Source organism: Lontra canadensis, unplaced genomic scaffold (assembly GCF_010015895.1).
Source record: "Lontra canadensis isolate GAN:19392208 unplaced genomic scaffold, GSC_riverotter_1.0 scaffold19, whole genome shotgun sequence".
NCBI classification, from domain to species: Eukaryota; Metazoa; Chordata; class Mammalia; order Carnivora; family Mustelidae; genus Lontra; species Lontra canadensis.
In genome coordinates, this window is record NW_022631013.1 from 22,032,231 (window position 1) to 22,056,763 (window position 24,533).

Sequence of the window (24,533 nt, forward strand, 5' to 3'; positions counted from 1 at the left end):
CATCACTTGGCATCAGGGAGATACAAATCAAAACCACAATGAGATACCACCTCACACCAGTCAGAATGGGTAAAATTAACAAGTCAGGAAATGACAGATGCTGGTGAGGATGTGGAGAAAGGAGTACCCTCCTACACTGTTGATGGGAATACAAGCTGGTGCAGCCACTCTGGAAAACAGCATGGAGGTTCCTCAAAAAGTTGAAAATAGGGCTACCTTACAACCCAGCAACTGCACTACTGGGTATTTACCCTAAAGATACAAATGTAGTGATCCGAAGGGGCACCCGAATGTTTATAGCAGCAATGTCCACAATAGCCAAACTATGGAAAGAACCTAGATGTCCATCAACAGATGACTGGATAAAGAAGATGTGGTATATAGAAACACAATGGAATACTATGCAGCCATCAAAAGAAATGAAATCTTGCCATTTGCAACGACATGGATGGAACTAAAGGGTATTATGCTTAGCAAAACAAGTCAATCGGAGAAAGACAACTATCATATGATCTCCCTGATATGAGGAAGTGAAGATGCAATGGGGGGTGTGGGGGATAAGGAAAAGAATAAATGAAACAAGGTGGGATCGGGAGGGAGACAAACCATAAGAGACTTTTAATGTCAGAAAACAAACTGAGAGGGGCCAGGGGGAAGGGGGGGTAGGGAGAGGGTGGTGGAATTATGGACATTGGGGAGGGTATGTGCTATGGCGAGTGCTGTGAAGTATGTAAACCTGGCGATTCACAGACCTGTACCCCTGGGGCTAAATATACATTATATGTTTATAAAAAAATTTAAAAAGTAAGTTTTTATTAAATAGCATGATGAACGCTACAAACAGGCTCTCACTGTGGAAATTACAGTGATATTATACATATATATAAATGGGCTAATAATATTTTAGAGATACTTCCTACCTTTGCAGGAGGAGGGTATGAGAATCCAGTGAGTCCTAAACCCTTTAATCTTAGGGATATCTTATTAGGGATTTACACTAGGTATATACCACCCTAAACTAAATTCCTAAGTAGTCCCATGTTTAGCAATGAAATCTCAAAGATTCTGCCTAAGGCCAGCTCTGTGGGTGACAGGAGCCTAGCCTTTACTTCAAATGAACCTTTGATGTGAAGTGTAGATTGAGCACCTAAGAGTAGACTTCCTTAAGCTCATGGAACAGATCATATGATTTTTGTGTGTGATAGCTTGCTAAGAAGCATTTATTTAGTAAATGTTTGTGCACCTAGCAGAATTTGCATATGTACAAATGCATCAAATTGTATACATTAAATATGTGCAGTTTTTGTATATCAATTATAATTCAATAAAGCTATAAAAAATTACCATATAAAGACCCTCCCATCCACTTTTTTTAAAAGTAACTTTTTAAAATCTTTTTTTAAGGGGGGGAGGGGCAGAGGAGGGGGAGAAAGAGAATCTTTTTTTTTTTTTTTAAAGATTTTATTTATTTATTTGAGAGAGAGACAGTGAGAGGGAGCATGAGCAAGGAGAAGGTCAGAGGGAGAAGCAGACTCCCCATGGAGCTGGGAGCCGGATGCGGGACTCGATCCCGGGACTCCGGGATCATGACCTTAGCCGAAGGCAGTTGTCCAACCAACTGAGCCACCCAGGCGTCCCGGGAGAGAGAGAATCTTAAGCAGGCTCCATGCTCAATGTGGAGCCCCACCCGGGGCTCAATCCTAGAACCCTGAGATCATGACCTGAGCTGAAATCAAGAGTCAGACACTCAACCAACTGAGCCACCCAGGAACCCCCCAAAATTAATTCATTTATTAAAATTGCTATATCTGAAAAAAAAAAACAGACTTGTTAAGTGAGGTTGTAGGAGTATTTAACTGTCACCTGCCTATACCAAAGCAGCCCCTGATGGCTGTCAGCTCAGAGTTGGCCTGGTTCTAACAGGAAACCGTGTTTTTCTGTGGAACACAAGGCCACTCTGACTGTGATGAACGAGACAAAGGCAGGGCCATTCTGGAATGTGTCTGAACACAGACAAAGACAGGAGCACTGTCCAAGCCACAAAAATGGCCAAACATCCCCTTCACACTGCTGAGGTGAGTGACTGGGGCTTCCTCATCCATTTCAGCTTTAGTCCCGCCTCTCAGATAAAACTTATTACGCGACCTAATCACAGACTAGTCTCTTCTTCCTGATAGCACACAAACCAGAATGAAACCATGCTTCCTTGAACTCTTGCCCAAATCACCTAACACAAGCCTAGATTCCAGAATGGCCCCCTTCAACAACTTCCTCACTGAGATGCTCTAAGTGTCTCCATTTTGTTTTGTCTCCCTTGTTGCAATGAACCAGCTGCATTAGTTTTCTATTACATGTTACTGTGTAACATGTTGCCATAAATTTAGAGGCTTAAAGATAGTAGAAATGTATTATTTCAGAGTTTCTCTGGGACAAGAGTCTGGGCATAGGCTAGCTGGGTCTTCTAAGTCTCTCACAAGACTAAAATCAGGGGTCAGCTGGGCCTGTGTTCTCCTCTGCAGGTTGGGGTCCTTCTAAGCTCACCCAGGTTGTCAACAGAATTTGTTTCCTTGTAGTGGTAGGACTGAAGTTCCATTTTCTTATTGGCTTTTATCTGTTAGCTGTTGACCAGGGTCATTTTCAGCTCTGAGAGGCCATTTTCACATCTTAGCCACATGGACCCCTTCCATAGGCAGTTCACAACATGGTTGGGTTTTTTCCCAGCCCAGTTGGATCATCTCCCCAATGTTTCACTTTCCTTCAGGGGCTCACTTGATTAGGTCAGGCTCACCCAGGATAATCTGCCTTTTGACTGATTAGTAACTTAATTGTGGGAGTGACATTCCAACATTTTCACAGGTCTCACTTAGACTGGGGTCCACAGGACTGTATAAGGTTTGTCCACCAGGGGGCAGGAATCTTGGGGGAGCATCTGCCTGCTACACCAAGAAACCTAACTTCAACTACAAATGTGTTCCTGATGATCATTGGCTGAAAGGTACCAACACTTTCCAGCTATCGTTTTCTACTAAAATGAGCCTAAGACATGTCCATGATCAGACTACATCCAATCAATTCCTAATGACAGGATGGGATACCAAGGGGCAGACTTCCCAGGAGACTTTACTGAGCCCCATCCAAACCATCTGGGTGAATCACAACCCTTTTTCATTGGCAAAGACACTGTAAGCTTCTCCACCAAAAGGCAGGTAGAGCTGATACCCAGAGGAATAAAAAAAAAGCCTATTTGTTCAATGATCTATTTGCCAAATTTGAAATGCTTGTGAAATGATCTACTTTACAATCTATCACAATCACAATCTATTTCAGGATACATTTATTAAAATGTATCCCGATGAATATTCTTGAGTATAGTCAATAAATAATAATATATGCACCCCCTTTTATGTGGGGAATATATTCCAAGACCCCTAGTGGATACCTGAAAACCACAGGTAGTACCAAACCCTCTATATGCTGTTTTTTCCTATATGTACATATCTATGATAAATTAGGCAGAATAAGAGACTAACAACAATGACATAATAAAAATGAGCACCTCTAACGATATATTACAATAAGAGTTGCGTAAATGTAGTCTCTCAAAATACCTTATTTACCCTACTCACCCTTCTTCTTGTCCTGATGTGAAATGATAAAATGCTTACTTGAGATAAAGTGAGGTAAATGGCGAAGGCATTGTGCCTAGCATAAGGCTACTACTCACCTTCTGACAATATGTCAGAAGGAACATCCTCTGCTTCCAAATCACAATTGACCTCAAGTACCTGACACCACTGAAAGCAAAACTATGGTACAGGGGGACCACCATATATTCTGTTAGATACAGGAATGACTCGCAATGCTTACCTTCTGTTAGGAGCAAACAATACTTGCTTAGTGAGTAAATAAATGGTATATCCACAATCGATAATTTTTAATACCTCCTACCCTAGAAGTCCAATTTAAATTATCCCTATGGAAGAAAATACCAGAATGGGTGGGCACCTGGAATTCACATCCAGTTGAAATATCTCTATGAACTACAACAGGCTGATTAACCCTCTAAAGAGGTGTCCTCACAACCCCCATTATATTTTAGTTTAGTGAATCCTCCAATTACCTTCTTTTACTCAACTATCAGGATTAGTCATGTATTCATTTGTTGAATAAATCTATCCTGAGCACCAACTATACGTTGGGTGCTCAATATGAAGATACAGTGGCAGACCACAGAAATGTCCTCCTTCATGGAGTTTCCAATGTAGCAGAGACACAGATATTCAACAAATATTCAGCAACAACAATAACAAAAATCCAAAAATTAACACATAATTACAAATTCTGATGACTACTGGGAAAGAGAAGTGTAAGAGAAAAATAGGACCATGTGGTTGTGATAGAGTAAATATGCAGTGAAAATCAAGTTTGGACATGTTCATTTCTCTTATCTCTACAAAGATTGATTAGAAAGAGAAGCCCAAGAAAAGGAAATCACCATCTCAAAGAATGTTCATTGCAGCAGCATTCACAGTTGCCAAGACATGGAAATAACCTATGTGTCTTTCAATAGATATATGAATAAAGAAAATGTGGTACACAGATACACACACTGGAATATTGCTCAGCCATAAAAAAGGACATCATGAGAAAAAAAGGGGGGAAAAAGGACATCCTGCCATTTGTGACAATATGAATGGAATGAAAACGAGGGCATCATTCTAAGTGAAATAAGTTAGAGACAGACAAATATTATATGACCTCACTTATATATAGAATTTTAAAGTGCTGAACTCATGGAGACAAAATAGACTGGTGGTGGTTGCCCAGGGGTTGGGGGGGCGTCAATAAGGAGAGATGTTGGTCAGAGAGTACAAGCTTCCAGTTACAAGATGAGTAAGTTCTGGGAATATAATGCACAGCGTGGTGACTATAGTTAACAACACTGTATTATATATTTGAAAATAGCTAAAAGAAGAGATTTTATTTTATTTTAAGATTTATTTATTTATTTGACAGACTGAAATCACAAGGAGGCAGAGAGGCAGGCAGAGAGAGAGGAGGAAGCAGGCTCCCCGCTGAGCAGAGAGCCCGACGCGGGGCTCAATCCCAGGACCCTGGGATCATGACCTGAGCCGAAGGCAGAGGCTTTAACCCACTGAGCCACCCAGGAGCACCTAAAAGAAGAGATTTTAAATGCTCTCACCACACACATATACACACACACACACACACACACACACACACACACAGTATAATTATGTGAAGTGATGATGTGTTAAGTAAACTTACTGTGGTAATTATTTTGCAATATACACATGTACCAAATCATTACATTGTATACCTTCCACATAACACAATCCAATATGTCGATTATATCCCAAGAAAGCTAGGGGAAAAAGCAAGAGACATCCACTCTGGGAAATGTGAAGGACAATTAGGAATGTGCCTACCTGTCCAAGGAATAAGAGATCAACTTCATCAAGTTTATTTCAGGAATGGAACAGGTCAACTGTGTGACCATGACCTTCTACTCACCTCATTTCAACTGGAAAAACTAGAACACCCACTCCTCAACTCAAAGGTCTCCACTCCTGATACTACTTGCTTCATCAATCTTTGTTGTCAAGTCAGCTAAGTGAGAAGTGCTTATCCCGCTAATGGATTAAAAATATAAAGACACCTATTCTGAATATATTCAATGCCCATTAAAACTGTGTGTGAAAACCAGGAATATCTCATGTTTAAATATTTACCAAACACAGATAAGTCTTAGGTCTTAAATAGAATGGTATAATTTAGTTCAGTTTCATTCATTCTAAAATAAGGATTTTCCACTGTAATTATCCAGGTAAAAAGTCAGTTACTCTTAAAACCCTTCCTGGATTCCCCCAGGCACAGTTATTAATAGCTACGCCCTTCCTTATTTTCCCACAAGACTTCCATTATAACTAATTTTTGCACTTTACCATAAATATCTTGAAGTCTTTGAAATTACTTTTCTGACTCTCTTACTCAACTGAGGCCCTTGAGAAGAACAACCTGGTTTTATTCATCTGTGCACTTTGGCCCCTAGCAAAGGGCCAGGTTCATAGTAATAAACCTCAATACAAGTTTGAGTAAATAAACAAAAAGCATTGTACAAAACTCATCTTATTATAACCAATGCAATAGGATGACACTTGACTCTTGACCTGGGCTCCATATGAGGAGACGGCCATGCAAAGATCTAGTCAGGAACAGCATTCCAGAGAGAACTGCTGGTGCCAAGGGGTGGGGAGGAAAGAACACATAGAAAGAAGGCTACTGGGTAGAATGAAAGACAGCAGAGAACATGTGGTTAGAGCAGAGAGGTAAAGAAAGACTGAATGAAGAGGCCATTTGCAGGTAAGGATAAGAAATACGCATTCTATACTATGTATTACAGAATTCATTTGCAGCAGGATTACCTCCTACAACTTGAATTATTCAAACATTGCTCTGGCTATTGCTTGGAGAAGAGAGTGTAGAGGTGTGTGCTTGGGAGCAGGGAAACCCTAGAGCATAATGCAGTAGTTCAGGCAAGAGACAATGGTGGCTGGTTCTGGGGCAGCAGCCACTGATGTAGATGGAAGGAAGCCAGATGTGAGATACTTTTGGATGTAAAGGCAACAGAACTTGGTAAGTGGATGTGGGCAGGACAGCTATTTAGCTCACACATGTCCTTGGAGAGTCTTCCCAGTGGCCAAAATATTGAAATATTTCTATACCAGTTGGTAAACAGTCACAGCAAAGAGCTCCCAAGTGGTGTCTCCAACCCAACACCCCAATACACCCAGACTTCCTCTAGAACCAAGAAGTAAAATATCAATGCTTGGCATGGTAGGGACCCCACTAGACAACTCTACAATCTGAATTTGTTCTGATTGGTGGGTCCCATGCTGTACTATTGGCTAAAGATCACAATGGGATTTAAAAAAAATTTTTTAAAGACTTTATTTATTTATTTATTTGACAGACGAAGATCACAAGTAGGCAGAGAGGCAGGCAGAGAGAGAGGGGGAAGCAGGCTCCCTGCTGAGAGGAGAGCCCGATGCAGGGTTCGATCCCAGGACCCTGAGATCATGACCTGAGCCGAAGGCAGAGGCTTAACCCACTGAGCCACCCAGGTGCCCCGGGATTTAAAATTTTTTAAGTTTAAATTCAATTTAATTAACATAGACTGTATTATTAGTTTCAGGAGTAGAATTTAGTGATTCATCAGTTGCATGCAACACCCAGTACTTATTCCATCAAGTGCCCTCCTTAATGCCCATCACCCAGCTACCCCATCCCCTAACCCACCTCCCCTCCAGCAACCCTCAGTTCGTTTCCTATAGTTAAGAGTCTCTTCTAGTTTGCCTCCCTCTCTGTTTTCATCTTATTTTATTTTTCCTTCCCCATGTTCATCTGTTTTGTTTCTTAAATTCTACATATGAGTGAAATCATATGGTATTTGTCTTTCTCTGACTAACTTATTTCACTTAGCATATACCCTCTAGTTCCATCCACATCATTGTAAATGGCAAGATTTCATTCTTTTTGATGGCTGAGTAATATTCCATTATATATATGTATGTATGTATGTATGTATGTGTGTATGTATATATGTATGTGTGTGTGTGTGTGTGTGTGTGTGTGTATCACCTCTTTTTTATCCATTCATCTGTCTATGGACATCTGGGCTCTTTCCATAGTTTGGCTATTGTGGACATTGTGTCTATAAACACTGAGGTGTATGTGTCCTTTTGAAACAAACACTATGTTTGTATCCTTTAGATAAATACCTAGTAGTTCAATTGCTGGGTCATAGGGTAGCTCTATTTTTAACTTTTTGAGGAACCTCCATGCTGTTTTCCAGAGTGACACCACCAGTTTGCATTCCCACCAATAGTGTAAGAGGGTTCCCCTTTCTGGGCATCCTCACTAACAACTGTTGTTTCCTGACTTGTTAATTTTAGTCATTCTGATCGGTGTGAGGTGGTATCTCATTGTGGCTTTGATTTGTATTTCCTTGATGCCGAGTAAAGATCACCATGGGATTTAAAGGGCAGGGAAAATAGAGGAATTGAGTGCTCCTAGACTTTTGGCTTGAGCTGTTGGATGGATGCCTTGTCGTTTACTGACATGAAGGAACCTGGAAGGAATAAGTCTGATGGGAGGAAAATGATTCTGTTAAATTCGATATTTATTAAACATCTAGGTGTTCAGGACCAATAAACTAAGTAAAGGTACCCGGTCATTACCCATGCCAGCAAAGTTCAAAGCAACAAAACTCTAGAATGATGGAACTTGGAAATAACCCTGAGGACCATAATTGTGAATTAATGTGAATAAATCTATAAATAAATCTATAATGTTTGGGATTTGATTGATTCCATGAAGGCATCCAATTGCTTTATAAATCCAGGCTCTTATGATGCATTTGGCTGGCTAGAAGTAGGCTGAATAATGGCCACCCAAAGATACGAGGTCCCAGTCCTGGTACCTGTAAATATTACCTTTTTCTGAAAAAGGTAATAAAAAAGGTAATTATATCTTCAGATGTGATTAGGTTAAGATTCTTGTGATGGGTGTATTATCTTGCATTATCCAACTGATCATAAATGCAATCACACGTGTTACAAACTGAATTGTGTACCCCTCAAATTCAGACACTGAAGCTGTAATCCCCAGTGGGACTGTACTGAAAGATAGGGCTTGTAAGAAGTAATTAAGTTTAAATGAGGTCATGAGGGTGCAGTCCCAATGTGAGAGGACTAGTGGACTTCTTTCCTTCTCTCTCTCTCTGTCTCTCCCTGCACCTCCCACTCACACACCCCATGTGAGGACCCAGGGACAAGGCAGCTGTCTGCCAGCCAGGAAGGGAACTCTAACCTGAAATCAAATCAGCCAATACCTTCATCTTCACTTTCCCAGCCTCCATAATTGTGAGGAATACCCCTTCTGTTGTTTAAGCCACCCACTCTATGGTATTTTGTGAGGGCAGCCCCAGCCAGCTAACACATATTGTACTCATATAAGAGGGATGCAGAAGGAAATTAGAAACAGAAGAAAAGACATTCATTTAAAGTCAGAGAGCGGAGCAATGCAGCCAAAAACAAGGAATGCCAGCAGTCACCAGGCATCAGGAGAGGCAGGGAGCGTACTCTTCCCGAGGACCTTCAAAAGGAGTCCAGCCCCACTGAGGCTTTGATTTTGATGGAGCTGTAGAGATCCCAGACTTCTGGCCACCAGAACTGTGAGAGAGTATTTCTGCTGTTTCAAAATAACGTTCTGGTACTTTGTTGCAAAGGTCACAGGAAACTAATATGCCCACCAAGGTGGTTGGAAGGAAAAGAGGTGTTCTCTCCCTCTTAAAAATGAAAACCCGGAGACAGGAATGTTTACAATGTTTTGCCAAATGCTTCCGACTTCTAGGGCCCACACATGCTCCACGCCTGCTTTTCCAGCTAGAGTAGACCGATGGGTTCCAGCAGTCCTCTTTCAGAGGCTCTGTCCTATGTGAGAAGAGAGAAGTGGCAAATACTCTCTCCTTGACCAAATCTTAGCCGTGCTCCTCAGGGCCCTTTTCTCAACTGAACCTTCACCTTGGCCACCATCCTGTCTTCAGCCTGCCTAGCCCAGTTTTATCATGAGTCCTGCTGTTAGTCTAGTGAGAATCCCCCCTCCCCCCAACCCTTGATATCTGATCAAATTCCTCATTCCCCACCTTTGATGCCTCAGTCCTTGACCTTCCTTTAGCAAAAATCCTGTTGGGTTAGTTTGGCAAGAATTCCCCTACCCTTGATGTCTGTCCTTAGTATTTCTTATCCCCTGACCCCTTCATTCTGTTCCTTGTCTATAAATCCCTTTGTCCTTGCTGTAGCCAGAGTTCAGCTTGATCTCCCTCCTCTATTGCTGTAGAGCTGACCCTTACCATAACAGTCTGGAAAAAGTCTTCCTTACCATTTTTGCAAGTGTCAAAATAATTTTTTCTCTAACAGAGATGGCATTGATGGTGTATCAACTACTGACTTCTAGAAGTTAGGAGCTTTAAACAGCCCTCCCTTTCAAATTGCAAGGTTGTAGCTGCTGTTGAAACTGTTGCACAGGCTTAGGAAAAAAAGAAATATTCCTATTCTCTTTGGAGATGCTTGTCTTTGAGTTGAAACCCCTCAACCTTTTGTATTACAGAGGAAACTAAAAGGGCTAGTCCTTCTGTTTTGTCTTTAACCTTCCTACCTTCCTTCCACTCATTCATTCATTCAGGAAATATTTACTTAGACTGACTGTGCACCAGGCTACATGCTCTGTGCCATAGAGTCACAAACATGTAGACACTGCAGTCACCACCCTCAATGGAGAAAGAAAACCACGGTAGGACTCGGAGCCCCTACCATGTATCTGGCAGCATGCTGGACCTTTTCACATGTTTTGTCACATTTAATCCATCCCTAGGACCAGACAGATAGTAATTCTTTTTCTTTTTTTTTTTCCCTAACAGATGATAGAACTGATTCTTTAACCCACTGAGCCACCCAGGTGCCCAATGATAAAACTGATTCTTAAAGAAACTTAGCAACTTACTCAAGACAACACAACTATTGAACGTTAGAGGTAGGTCTCAAAACCAGATGGTAGACGTCAAAATCTGTGACCTTTTTTCTCGCTGTGATATACAAAAATTAAGACATGCACACAAATAACTATGGTACAAAGTAAATGGGTAAATGCTCTGGGAGATCAAAGAATTAAAAATAGAAAGGAAAAGAAATATTGTGCCTGGTACATGCTAGACACTTGCCTTTGCATATCCACATTCATAATCTTTTCATTGTATTATGGCAACAATATTTAACACAAGATCTACCCTCTAAATAAATCTTTAAATGCACAGTACAGTATTGTTGACTAGAGGCACAGCGTTGTACATCAGATCTCTAGAACTTGTCCATCTTTCATAACTGAACTTTTTACTCATTGAACATTAACTCCCCATTTCTCCCTCCCCTCAGCCTTTGGCAATCACTCTCTGCTTTTATGCATAATCTTATTCAGTCCTTTCAACAACCCTGTGATGAGAGACATCCCACTCTCAGAAAGAAAGTGAAAACGTCTTCAAGGAAAAGGTAATGCCAGCTCTGTACATTGAAGGATGAGAGCAGAGCATGGGGAAACCAGAGAGAAGACACATTCTAAGGGAGGAAACTGGATACTCTACAAAAAGGGAGGACGTGAGCACAAAGCAGCTGATGGTGAAACTGGCTGAGGAGGAAGAACACAAAAGAAAAGAACAAAAGGTAGAGGGCCTACAAGGGCATGCTCAAGTACCTGGCCCTTATTCAGTGAGCCATGGGGGCTCTTGACAAGTAGGCCAGAACCGACCTTTGGTAAGTATGTGGTGTGAGGGGTGGATTGAAAAGGATGGCAGGAGGGGCACCTGGGTGGCTCAGTGGGTTAAGGCCTCTGTCTTCGGCTCAGGTCATGATCCTGGTGTCCTGGGATCGAGCCCCGCATCAGGCTCTCCCCCTGCTCGGGGCGGGGGTTGGGGGAGCCTGCTTCCCTTCCTCTCTCTCTGCCTACTTGTGATCTCTGTCAAATAAATAAATAAAATCTTTAAAAAAAAAAAAAAAAGAAAGAAAGAAAGAAAAAAAAGATGGCAGGAGAGCTCAGGGTTGAGAGAACCTCATGAGTGGTTATGAGGCTCTCCTGGGGCAGAGGCTGGAGCTGGAGGAAGGGGAGAAGCACAAAGTAAGAATAACATACACACCATTTTTCAAAAACAACACTGACAACAGGAAAAGCTACGGCTCAGAATAAACAGCTCTCTTTGGAAACAGAGGCAGCCACAGGCCTACGATGTTTTCACTTAAACCCAGGTTTGTTAGATAGCAAGGCTAGCAGCTGGCTGGCAGCAAACTGCCTCTCATCTCCAAATCCAGGCCATTTCACTCTTCTTCCCAGAGTCTGAATGATCAATTTTCTATTCCTCCAAAGAAAACAATGCCATTGAATGAGGAGGAAATATCAAGAATAGGATGGCTTGATTTTACAGACAGAGTTTCATAGGATATATCATAACACACCTATTTCTTTCCTGGTTGACCCAACAGCCTGACTCACTGACCTTGGAAAGTTATTTTCTTCCTCTTGGCAGTACAACTTTAAAAACTGAAGTGTTTTTAGAATTAGAGAGATAAACCTAGGAATGAGGCTTACAGCAAAGAAAGGATAATCAGTCTGTTCCAGGAATCAGAGTTCTTCTCAGAAGACTGAACAGGAACAGCTAGAAGCATGCCCAGTGAAGATTCTGGCTTATGCAGTGATGGGGAGGGGAATGGACTCACTGGCACCTGTTACTTTTCCAATACTGAGCTTCGTGTTGTGGAACTAACAATTAACAAGACAACCACTGACCTCATGGTGCTCACAGATATATAGAAAAATTCCCATACAGTGTAGTGGAAACAACAATATGGGAAGTAGAGGTTCAGGGAGCGGGTGAAGTTTCCAGAGACCTGAGTAAACAGGCACCATCCAAGGAAGAGTAGATCAGCCCTAAACCAATGTCTCCTAAACTTCCACATTATACCTCCTGGTTTCAAACTATACTACAAAGGTATAGGAATCCGAACAGTATGGTACTTGCTTATAGACACACAGACCCACAGAACAGATTCAAGAGCCCAGAAATAAACCTTCACTTGTATGATCAAGTAATATTTGACAAGGGAGCCAAGAATACTAAACGGGGAAAGGACAGCATCTTCAATAAATGGTGCTGGGGAAACCGGATAATCACACGAAGATGGATGACATTGGACCCCCATCTTAGATCGGTCACAAAATTAACTTGAAATGGATTCAAGACTTTCACAGAAGAGCTGAAACTGTAAAACTCCCAGAAAAAAATGATGGGGAACACCTCCCTGACGTTGGTCTTGGAGATGATTTGTTGGACCTGACTCCAAAAGCAAAGGCAACAAAAAGCAAAAATAAACATACGATGACATCAAACCAAAAAGCTTTTGCATAACAAAAGAAACGATCTGCTAAATGAAAGGCCTTGTTCAAAAGGGAGTGAACCGTCTTGGGAAGATGTGAGTCGTCTTATTTCTGCGGATATCAGCCACAGGTGTGCTAAGCATGGGGAGGCATGTGGCAGAGGGGCTCAAAATAGCAGGAGGGGGTCACTTGGAATAGACGACATCAGGCTTCTTTCCAAGCCTGACCTTCTACGACTCTATGCTGGAGCTCCATGTTAGGTTTGCTCCAAGGCTCCCATCCCTGCAGAGCTCCATGCTGACGGACTGTATGTTAAGAAGTGGTAAGCAGCACCGTGAACAAACAGATTTCATGGGATGAGACCAGATAGTGGTTTTTTATTTTTGTCTCCCACCTCCCCTTCAAACTGTATTCAGTGGGGTGAAAACTCGGGCAACCTCATGATTTTGGGATCCTTTTCGGATCAAGTCTGACAGCCACTATAGGTTGTAGATAGAGTATAAACCTGGTGATTAAAAGGGTCAGGCTCTTGTGATAATTATAAAAGCTGCCAGTTCATTTGAAGGTATGATTTTGCCCGCCTTCCCGGCGAGGGCCTCACTGGGAGGGCGGGGCTGGAGGAAGGGGAACAAGTGTAGTAGCTTCTTCTACCTGCCCATTCTCCCCTCCCCCAGCTTGTCACCTGCAGTTTCTGATCCCCTCAGGGTTGGGGTAAGGCAGGATCAGGTGGGTATAGGTGGTGGGAAAGAAAGGGAAGAGGGGCAGAAAATGCTTAACCTGACTGTCATAAACAGGTTGGGCCCTGGGGATGGGAAGATGTTAAAGACACGTTCAGGGACAATTTGCCTGCCGGGAAGCAGTCAGAGGTCATGCCCTTGACCCAGGCAAAAGGGCTACTGGTCTAGCATTGCTCACTCCTCTGCCCCTAAGAATCCAGAAAAATAGAGGCTTAGCCTCTATGGAGGCCATTTCTTCCACTTTGATAACTCTATTGGACAGGACGGAGACTAGATGGCCCGGCCCAAGTTGCCAGGTAAATACATTGTCTTTGCCCTGACAGAATATGGGAGTGAAGTTCAGTAGCCCAAGAAAGAATAATTCTCCTTTGCTTTGCTGCCACAGCAGCGAGATAGTCCAGGTGTCCTACTGTAATATCCTGGGTGGGGAAGTGGTGTGGTGTCAGGCAACAGGCCTGTGTGTACCCCTAACTGTTCTCTGGTCCCATTAGAACTCCTTTCCCTCAACAAGGTGAAAGGGGAAGCTCCCTTGGATGGGGAATGAGGACTCACAGCACAGCCACAATTCTCTCTAAAGAAATCCTCATCAGTTTTGTCTAAATCTCCACTCTCTCAACCTTTTTATATTCTTGATATGGCTGTGGGTTTGGTGAGCTGTGGTTTTCAATTTACCTTCTCTGTAATCCCTGCATATGGCTTAACATGGCCTTTAGACTGTCTGTTGTTGTACCAGTAGGAACCTCCAATCCAATAGCCATTTAATTCTCAGTGACCAAGCGGGGGAAATCTATAGAATTTATTAATAGCTGGTTAAGAGCTTGATAAGGTAAGTAAAGTGGGTGCATGCTCCAATGCAAAGCCCTTGTAAGAGAAGAAAGAATGAAGATGAAGTCTAAATCCTCTTGCTTCCCACTCATTGAATCTCGGCGTCTTCCATTCCCCAAACCCAAGGGTGAGTTGTTAGCACTGATGTGAAAGGAAAACCAGTGTGAAGTAGCACCAACTACCAAAGGAAGCAAAGCAAATCAAACCACTAAAAAGACCACACTTGACCCCAAGCCTAGGGCTGAGTATTCCAGGCATTTTTTTTTTTTTTTTTAAGAGAAAGAGCACAGGCGGGGAGGGGCAGAGGGAGAGAAAGAATCTTAAGGAGGCTCCACTCCCAGCACTGAAACTAATGAGGGGCTCAATCTCAGGACCCTGACATAATGACCTGAGCTGAAATCAAGAGTCAGACGCTTAACTGACTGAGGCACCCAGGCGCCCTGAGTATCCCAGGCATCTTAGTGAAAGATGAGAGTAGTAGACAAGATCAGATTACCATCTGGGAGAAATGAAAGCCAAATGGAGATAACCAATGCTTTTAACCAATCCTTTGAGCAGGAAGTAAAAGAGGAAGGAGGTAGGAGAGCCCACCATGCATAGATTCAATAAGTGATAGAGAAAGAGCATGGCTTGGTTCCTGCCCGATTAGTCCAAAGCTTCCCACCTAGTCAAGTCATGTGCCATGAATGAGTTATAGGTGTGCCACAAGAGCTTAAACCCCCAAGTCTTTGGGCTGCCAAAGATCTTGTACGGGTCACCTATGCTCAAGGGCAGCCTTATTTGGGGCTCTGCAGAAGATGGCCCCAGATGAGTGACATTCTATATACCCCACAGTCCCTGCAGACAGAAGTGTAATGAATACCACTGGGCACTAACGGTTCAGCCTCAACAGGCTGAGCAGAGCTGAGGAGGAGCCTTACCACCATACCAGCAGCTAACGATGGACCCAGACTGCCCACTGTAGACACATGGCCACAGAGCTTCCAGAGGAGCTTGTGTTCCCAGTGCCCAAGGAGCACAGTGCATAGCCCTAGGTGCCACTTGTCTATGTTGAGAGAAGGAGGAACAAGAGGGTTGAACTTCTGGTGGTGGCCTTCCCTAGGTGTGGAATGTCTGCCTATTTGTAATTGATGTGGCCCTTCAGTGAGGGCTGATACATGAGAGTTCTGCAAACTAGAGCCACATTATTATCATTTTGAAGTAACAGATATGAGAAAGTTCAATTAGATTTAAAGAATATTTGCATTTTCACTAAGAATTGCAACATTAATTTTGTTGATAAAAGGATGGAATGTTGCAGTCGTTAAGTATAGTTTTAACAACAATGAATTTGGGAACAGTTGTAAAACAGTTTAAATAATTTTTTATGATCTTCTCATGCAAACACCGATCATCTTTATTGATAGCGAATATCCAGAATTTGAAGAAATCACTATTAAAGACTTTTCATCAGGAATTGAATATAGCCATTTTAGGCATCAAACCTGATATAAAAAATTTTGAGAAGCAAATCTTTTTCTCATGTAAAAAGTTGACAACACTCAATTTGAATATTTTATGCAAACTTACTGTCATCTTCCTCAACATTTAGTTTTCCTTATAATTTCATGACATAAAAAATGATTTTGTTCACCTTGTCTTCCACGGATACCCCCAGAATCTCTCATTCTACCCACAATGTGCTATAAAAATATGACCATTTTCTGTATGTGCCACGATGCAACAGTAACCCCTCGTGTCTGAGCACACGATCTAATAGTCAGCTTAGGTAAGGTCTCTTTCCAACACTGTCTTGAGTCAAGTGAGGAAGCTTCGAGGGAAATTTTCTTATGAGAAAATTGCTTTGATGTACAGATTTTTAAGTTTGCATGTTCCATCAAAAGCATATTTATGGTGTAATACGTCAAGAATGTTTCTTAAAAAATTTGATCTTCAACTATGGATCTCAGTTCTCGAGATTCTTACATGAATCCCATCTTGGGAGGATTGCTTGTGGCTACCTCATTCCTCAGGACCCTCCCTCCTCTGGGAAGATACAGAATAATCTGGGCCCTGCACTCTCCCAGTTGTTTGATATTAGCAAGCCACATCTTCTTCTTTGGTCATTTGGCCACTTTAAAAAAAAAAATGTAATCTGGGGCACCTGGGTGGCTCAGTGGGTTAAAGCCTCTGCCTTCAGCTCAGGTCATGATCTCAGGGTCCTGGGATCAGGCCCCGCATCGGGCTCTCCGCTCAACAGGGAGCCTGCTTCTCCCTCTCTCTCTGCCTGCCTCTCTGCCTACTTGTGATCTCTGTCTGTCAAATAAATAAATAAAATCTTTTTAAAAAATGTAATCTAATTTTAGTATATTCTTTGGCTAATTCCATTATTTTCCTTATTTTATTTTTTAAAAAATTCTCTCCACTCCTTTAACGTAGTTGTATTTTCTTTCTCCTAGTCTTAAGCGGTCATGGAAGGGGAAGACTGGACAGATGAAGGTACTCAGACATTTCATGCAGCACTGTTTATAGTCAGGCCCAGTTCTCAGGAAGCCAGGCTGAGCTCCTCCTACACTGTCATCACTCACATCTGTGTTAGGCACATTCACATGCTTTTGCCAGTCACTGCAAGGATCCTACAGTACAGGAGTGGATGCAACTTACGGACAAGGACACCAAGACTCAAAATGACTTAGCAGTTGCCTCAGGACAAGTCCCTAGTGAGCAGGTGAGTGTATCAGGAGGTGCAGTAAGATCTGTTTGACTGTCTACTCCCATGGTGTCTGGCAACCTTTCATAGGCTCCTAAGTCACGAGGCATCTTAAAATGCAGATTTACCAGGTCTGGGGTGGGGTTTGAGAGTCTGCCCTTCTGACACTTGAGTCAAAAATTGCACAGGGTCTCAGCCAGGCTCCTCCGTGCACACGGGCATCAAAGGGATGGCCCAGATAGAGCTGTCGAGGTTATCATTCACAGCTGATTTAGCCTTCTCTCGCTCATTGGCTTTTGATCAGGGTTCCAATGGATGGCTAGCAAGAGCTAATTACAATCCCGACTAATTCACTGTCAGTTGTTATTCATTAACAAATTATATTCCTGACAAACTGCTCTAGTGTGGTACCCTAAGTACTGTAATTAAAATCTTAGAAAGTTGCATGTGGGCTTAATTGATTTCCTTAATGTATTACTCAGACTAAACATTGCATTATTTTGCGTCTTGATGTTTATGAAGGGGCAGAAGTCCTGCTGCCACCCAGGCAGCAGAGAGGCGGGCTCTGGGTTAACAGGGAGCCTACCTGTTTTGGGGGGTCTGCTCTCTTTCCCAGCAGCGTTGCCTGAGTATTCAAATGACAGTGGTGATTGGTCTCCCCAGAAACATTCACAGAGGAAGGGATGGAGGGTGATTTGACTTGTGTCTCTAATTAATTTGTGCTTGGATTTCCAGAATTTGAGAATGTTACGATGACTCTCTGGTGTACTGATGGAGAAATGGAGAGATGTTTCCCCACGCTGTCACAGCCTCATGTCCTCTAGGCTCCTGCTTTTAGCACTGAGTACCACGATGGAGAGGGAGTTGGGAACAATGTCTACATTCCATCTAAAGTCAAGTGTGATGCAGACAAGTCCAAGTGTATTTGGCAAATTTGGAATGCTATGGGCGGCCAACATGGATACTACAAGCCATTGAATTAGACCGCGTGTATTCATTCATTCGTGTGTTTGACAGTCTCTGAGTGAGAACCTAGTATGGGCCCGGGCCAATATGAGATTTAAAAAAAAAAACAAAAACATGCAAAATATGCACAGCTTTTATAGTGGCAAGCACTTACATATTAAATGCTAGGCACTGTTCTAGGAACTTTGAACATATTAACTCATTTGACCCTTACTCAGATCTTATGAAGTAGGTGCTCTTATTATTCCTGTTTTATAAGTGAGAAAACTGAGGCAACAGAGAAGGTAAGGAACTTTCCTATGGTCACACAGCCAGGATTCAAACCCAAACAGTCTGGCTCTGACTCCTTGCTTGAACCCCTGTGCTATACTGCCTCTCCTTACTATAATACAAATAGCTGATGAGGACTTACTGTATCCTCATGAGTAATTTTTATACTCACAAAAACTCTAATGAGAAAGGCACTGCCATTATCTCAGTTTTGCGATGGAGGAGAATGAGACACAGTGAGGTCGCTGAATTGCCCCAAGGTCTCCAGGCTTGTAAGTGGCAGAGCCAGGATTTGAGCACAGGCTCAGAGCCTGTATGCTTAATCTCAATACATTTTAGAACCAGCAGAGATCTGAAAAATCATACAGAGATTTGGGTTCTGCATAGGCCAACCCATTTAAATAATTAAACTCCAGGTGACCCTGCTCTAGATTTCTAGCAGATGAAGGTAAGGCCCAGGTTGAAAGTGCAAAACAGGGACAGGAAGACAGATGGTCCGATGCCCAAGGCTGCCCTTGGCCTCTGTATTACCACATCTTGCACACCTTCAGTTCTCTTATTCTCTGCCCTCTGCCCTACTCACCCTCACTGGGCATCCACACACGCCTGGTTGACCATACCTGCCTAAGGATTAACCTGACAAGCTGACAATACGTTACATTATTCCCTATGCATTACGTGTTGAAGAAACTAAAATGGGCTTGAATTTTGGAACTTCACTTTTCAATTTTTAAGAGGATACACATGGAAAAAAACGCAAATTATAAAAGAAACATTTGTCGCATTTTCAGGATTCTGAAAAAAGGCCTTGTTCACTTGTGCCTTCAAGCTCTCTCCTTGGTTCTGGAACCACAGCCATTACTCATCCCCACTACCTTCTGAGTCACTTCCTGGGTCGCTGGTCACAGGCTCCCTCACAAACGGTGTCAATTCTGCGTCTCTCCGACAAGGGCCTTTGCGTACGTCTGAACCCAGGTCTCCAGATCATTTTACTCTCAGACTTGTGGCCGAGGTAACAAAAAGTTCTTTCCTTCAGTATCCAGGGGCAATCTGACTACATAACATCTCACCATCCTTGGTGAGCCGCTTTCAGTGGTTTCTACTCATTATCAGGTACGTTTTTCTCTCAGGCAAACCATCCGTGTGCCCTTCCGTTGGACTATCCCATTGGTAGAACAGACTGGCTTTCCATTCATTGCTTTTTTTTTTTTTTAGATTTTATTTATTTATTTGACTGACAGAGATCTCAAGTAGGCAGAGAGGCAGGCAGAGACAGAGGAAGGGAAGCAGGCTCTCCTCTGAGCAGAAAGCCCTATGTGGGGCTCGATCCCAGGACCCTGGGATCATGACCTGAGCCGAAGGCAGAGGCTTTAACCCACTGAGCCACCCAGGCGCTCCCACTCATCACTTTTAACACACGATATTCTTCAACTGTTTTTGTTTTGTTTTTTTTTTGTTTTAAGATTTTATTTATTTGACAGACAGAAATCACAAGTAGTCAGAGAGGCAGGCAGAGAGAAAGAGGCAGGCTCCCCGCCGAGCAGAGAGCCCGATGCGGGGCTCGATCCCAGGACTCTAGGATCATGACCTGAGCTGAAGGCAGAAGCTTTAATCCACTGAGCCACCCAGGTGCCCCTTCTACTGTTTTTTAATGCACACATACACACACGTATAATATACGTTTCTATTTTAATCCTAGAAGCCCAAACCGTACATTTCTATCATATTACTAAACAAAAATTGGGTTTGGGTTTAAGTTCAAAGAATCATGTAGACATTATTCATCTCTGCAAACTCCATTTTCAATTTTTAAGCAGGATCCTGGAGCATTGATGACTTAGCTAATAAAAATGCTGTCGGAAGTTAAAAATCGCTTCTGGGGTAGTGCTACCTTCCAGTAAGAGAGTTCTTAAAAATATTTGACAGAACTTGGTTGCATATGACAGATTTTTCCCTCTATACAAGTCACTGTATAAGAACCAAAGAGGCAATGCAATCCTCAGAAAAACTTCAACCATTCTTTTCAATTTATTTGATATAAAAGAAAACATCCGGCTTAGGGTATGTGTCTAGACACAAACAATTTGCAAAGCAGGTGTGATGTTGATACCTGGGAAAGGCAGAATTTCTTTCTCTTTTTTTTTTTCCTGGAACTGCCAATGGGAGGTTTCTGGCAACTTTTAGTTTGGGGAGGTTGAGAAAGCTTTCAGAGTCTTTGGAACAGATTTCTTTTGTCTTTGGAAAATTTCCAGACTTGGCCCTGAAGTGATATAAATATAAAGAAAGTACCCACCCATTGTCCTTGGCAAAAGCAGTGAAGTCACCATACATCTGAATGCTGCCGCAGCAGAGGAAGCTGCCTGTCCAGTGATGTAAGTGGGGTACCTTCAGCCAGAATCATGCCCTTGAAGAAGGTGAGAAATGTTTTGCCTAAATATGAATCTAGAGTAGGAGCACTGGTATTAAGTAGTATTTAAGGGTAAATAACACCAACTTTGTGAAATGTATTTTCAACTATTTGATTGTTATCAACTTTTTGGATACAGTTTTTTAAAAGACATTTAATTTATTTATATTTTTTAAAAGTATTTTTTTAAAAGAGAGAGAGTGGGGGCTGGTGCACAGGGGAGAGCAGGGAGGGGAAGGGGCAGACAGAGAGACAGAGAATCCTAAGCAGTCTCCATGCCCAGCTCAGAGCCCATGTGGGGCTCGATCTCACCACCCTGAGATCATGACCTGAGCCAAAATCAAGAGTTGGACACTTAACTGACTGAGCCACTCAGGCACCCCCAAACAAGACATTTTAAATGATATTTTATATTTTACAAAGTGTACCAGTAGCACATGCCACAAATACTTAACATAAAGTTTCAGAAATAATCCTTACCTTTATTATACTTAACACTGATATTTCTATATATGCTATGTCATTGTTTTTAATGTTGGCTATGTCCCACTGAATTCATATTATGATCTTTAAATGGGTCATAATCTGCAGTTTGAAAAACATCCAACTACTATGATTGCTTCATTTGGATCCAGCGATCAATCTGCAGAATCCCAGAGATTCAGGGCCTTAGACTTTCCAGTTCAGGGACTACAGAGATGGCAGTAATTTACTTTAAAACATGTCAACACAGCCAGTGAGGTATTATACACACCATCTAGTTTCGTTTTTAACGCTAGGGGTAGCTGGGGTGGCCATCTGGCATTCTGATGTGGAGTCAATCCACCAATGACTTTGCTGTCTGTATCTCAATCAATGGTCAAAACTTGCTCATTCACACGTGGAATGTCAACTATGGTTCTTTATTGTGCAAAATGGTGTCTTGTTGATCAGCATTACAAATGTCAGAAATGGGCTCTTATTAATGAAAAGTATTTTTGTCTAATCTATTTCAATTAAAGAAAGGTTTTTAAAAGTTTTAAAAAAGAACACTGGTAATAAAGATATTTCTAAGAATGTGGGGGGGAAAGTATTCTTAATACGTAGACTGGATAAACTATCTCGACCCTAGCACAACCAGGGTATCAGAATCCAGACAGCCCAGTAACTGACAACCCCAGGGACATTTGATTGCTAAAAGGCCTCCATGCATCCCGGTGTGTGCCCATCGATGTGGAATATCATTGTTGTCTGATATTGACTGAATGGGTGACAGAACACTGCCTCTGCCGTCTTGGCTTTTGCCTCCAGTGAACAGAAGTTCATGCAAGGTGTTCATCAGACCATCCAAAAGGCCAGACAGAGGCTATGACTTCATCAAGCTTCCAGAATAGACAGCCATGACCTGTTTTGCTCCTGCTTGCTAGTGAATGTGTGTTTAGCAAGGGTCTGCTTGAGTGGCAGAATTCAGTCTGAGACTTGCTCTCATTATAACATGGTAGCAAGGTTATGTGGGAATGGCAAACTATTACCCACCTCAAACTTCTTTGGCTGACTACTATTACCTTTTTTTTTTTTTTTAAAGCCCTAAGAGCTGTGATAACCAAATTGATGAAATCCATCCAGTTCCTAGGCCCCTTCCCTACTTTTAAGTCTATGTGGAGCATGAGGAATCCTGGAGAAACAGGTTACTTTGGGTGAGAATGTCTGATAAACACGACCAGCAGAACAGATCTGCAGACCATGTGACTGTTCTCTTGACTTCCAGAATTCAGTTGGTGAGGAAGACTCAGCAGAGGAAGGGTCTTCACAGGATGGGGACTTATGATTATATCACTTAGATCAGAAAAGGAAATATGGCCTTATTTGGTTATCCGGCTGGGGAGGCCTGGGAATCCATAAGCCACATTTGAAATCTCAGTATATAACAAGGATTTTTGACATTCAACTCCCCTTAAACATTGGTGTTTTAGTTACAAAGTTCACTTTCTCGGGATTATATTGTGGGAGCAGAAGCAGCAGGACTTAGACCATGCCGAGTTTCAGAGCTTCCTGACAAATCAAACAAAGGCTAGGCCATAACTGAGTAACCACAGAGGAAAGGGCTTTCTGAATTATAGGAGAATCTGGAAGGAAGATAGTGGAAAAAGTTTGGAAAGTGTTTGAGAGAAATAAAGATGAAATGAAGGATTTGAGATCTGCCTTACACATTGCTCCCTGGCCCAGCCCATGAACTAGGTCTGAGCTCTCTGGGCTGCAGGAAGAATTAAAAGGAGTCATGAAGATATTGCTCCCAATGCCCTAGACCTGGGGAATTAAGTGTAACCCAGCCAGGAAGAGGGATCTTCTCTTCATTGCTGTATGGATCCAACACAGAGAAGATGGAAGGGAGTGCAGAGCCAATTGCAAGCTAAAGAGTCAGGGTCTGCATCCTGGGTATCACTTGGAGAACACAGACAACAGTGTTGTCATCCAAGGCACTGGCATCAGCGACAGTCCCAAGGCATTACCACTGAGGGGCTTTCCAGTCGGTGGACAGCGACTGTGTAAGCCAGAAAGAATGAATCAGTATTCGTAGGCTCATGCAGTTTGGGACAAGAGCCAAAAACATTTGGTTACCACCCATGCTGAGCTCCGTGATACTTACTTATCCAAGACTTGAGGAAACTTGAAATAAATTTGGGGATCTCATTAGGATTGTAGTGATTATAGATTCTCCTTCAAAAACAGAGCCTGAGACGAGGAACTGTGTACAAGCAGTTTACTTGGGAAATGATCCAGGAAAGTGAGGCCAAGAAGAAATGGCAACACAGGAGTGTATTATCCAGCTGGTCACCGCTGTGTTACCAGGGCTTGCCCCACTAGGACCTTCCAAGGAGCCATATATAACATGCCTCATTTACCCACTAGCTCTCATCCCCCATTAGAACAGGGACGCCCCACTGGGCTTTAACTCCCTTGCCCTTTTAGGTTGTGCGTGCCTGAGCAGGCTCCCACAGCCATTTCACAGCACAGCATTAGACAAGTCCCAGGGCAGGAGGACATGATGCAGATGAAGCGAGGGACTGTCAGAATAGGTTTTTCACAAAGCTCACTGCTACAGCGGTGGCTGGCGTAAAATGTGGGCTGAGAAGATGCGAGGCTGTAAAGTGGTACAGACCCAAGTGTCTGATATAGTCCATCTCTTGCACTGCTCACGTCCACGCTGCCCTGTGTGAAGTCCCATTCAGTAGCCAACCTTCTGTGTTGTGGACTTCCGTAGTTTCTATGAAAGACTTCATACGGGAGTTTTCCCAGACAAAGCTATAGACCCTACTGTTGTAACTGGCATCGCAGGAAGGTATCTGATAGAGTCCTTCTGCTACCAGGTGTCTGGCTGATACCTTCCCCATACCTTCATTAGGAAGGGAAATTATTAATCATGGGAGTTGCAATTCAATTTCGAGTACTAGACAACTGACCCAAAATGGTTTAAACTGAAAAAGGGATTTATTGGCTCATATAACTGAGCAGTCGGAGAGTAGACATGGATTCAGATGGGGCTTGAGGCAAAATGCTTGTGGTATTGTTGCCATGGGACAGAAGGAACTGATGCAGGGCAGTGGGGGGAAACAGGTGTGTATTTCATCAGTATTTTTAAATGTTTGCCAATATGAGA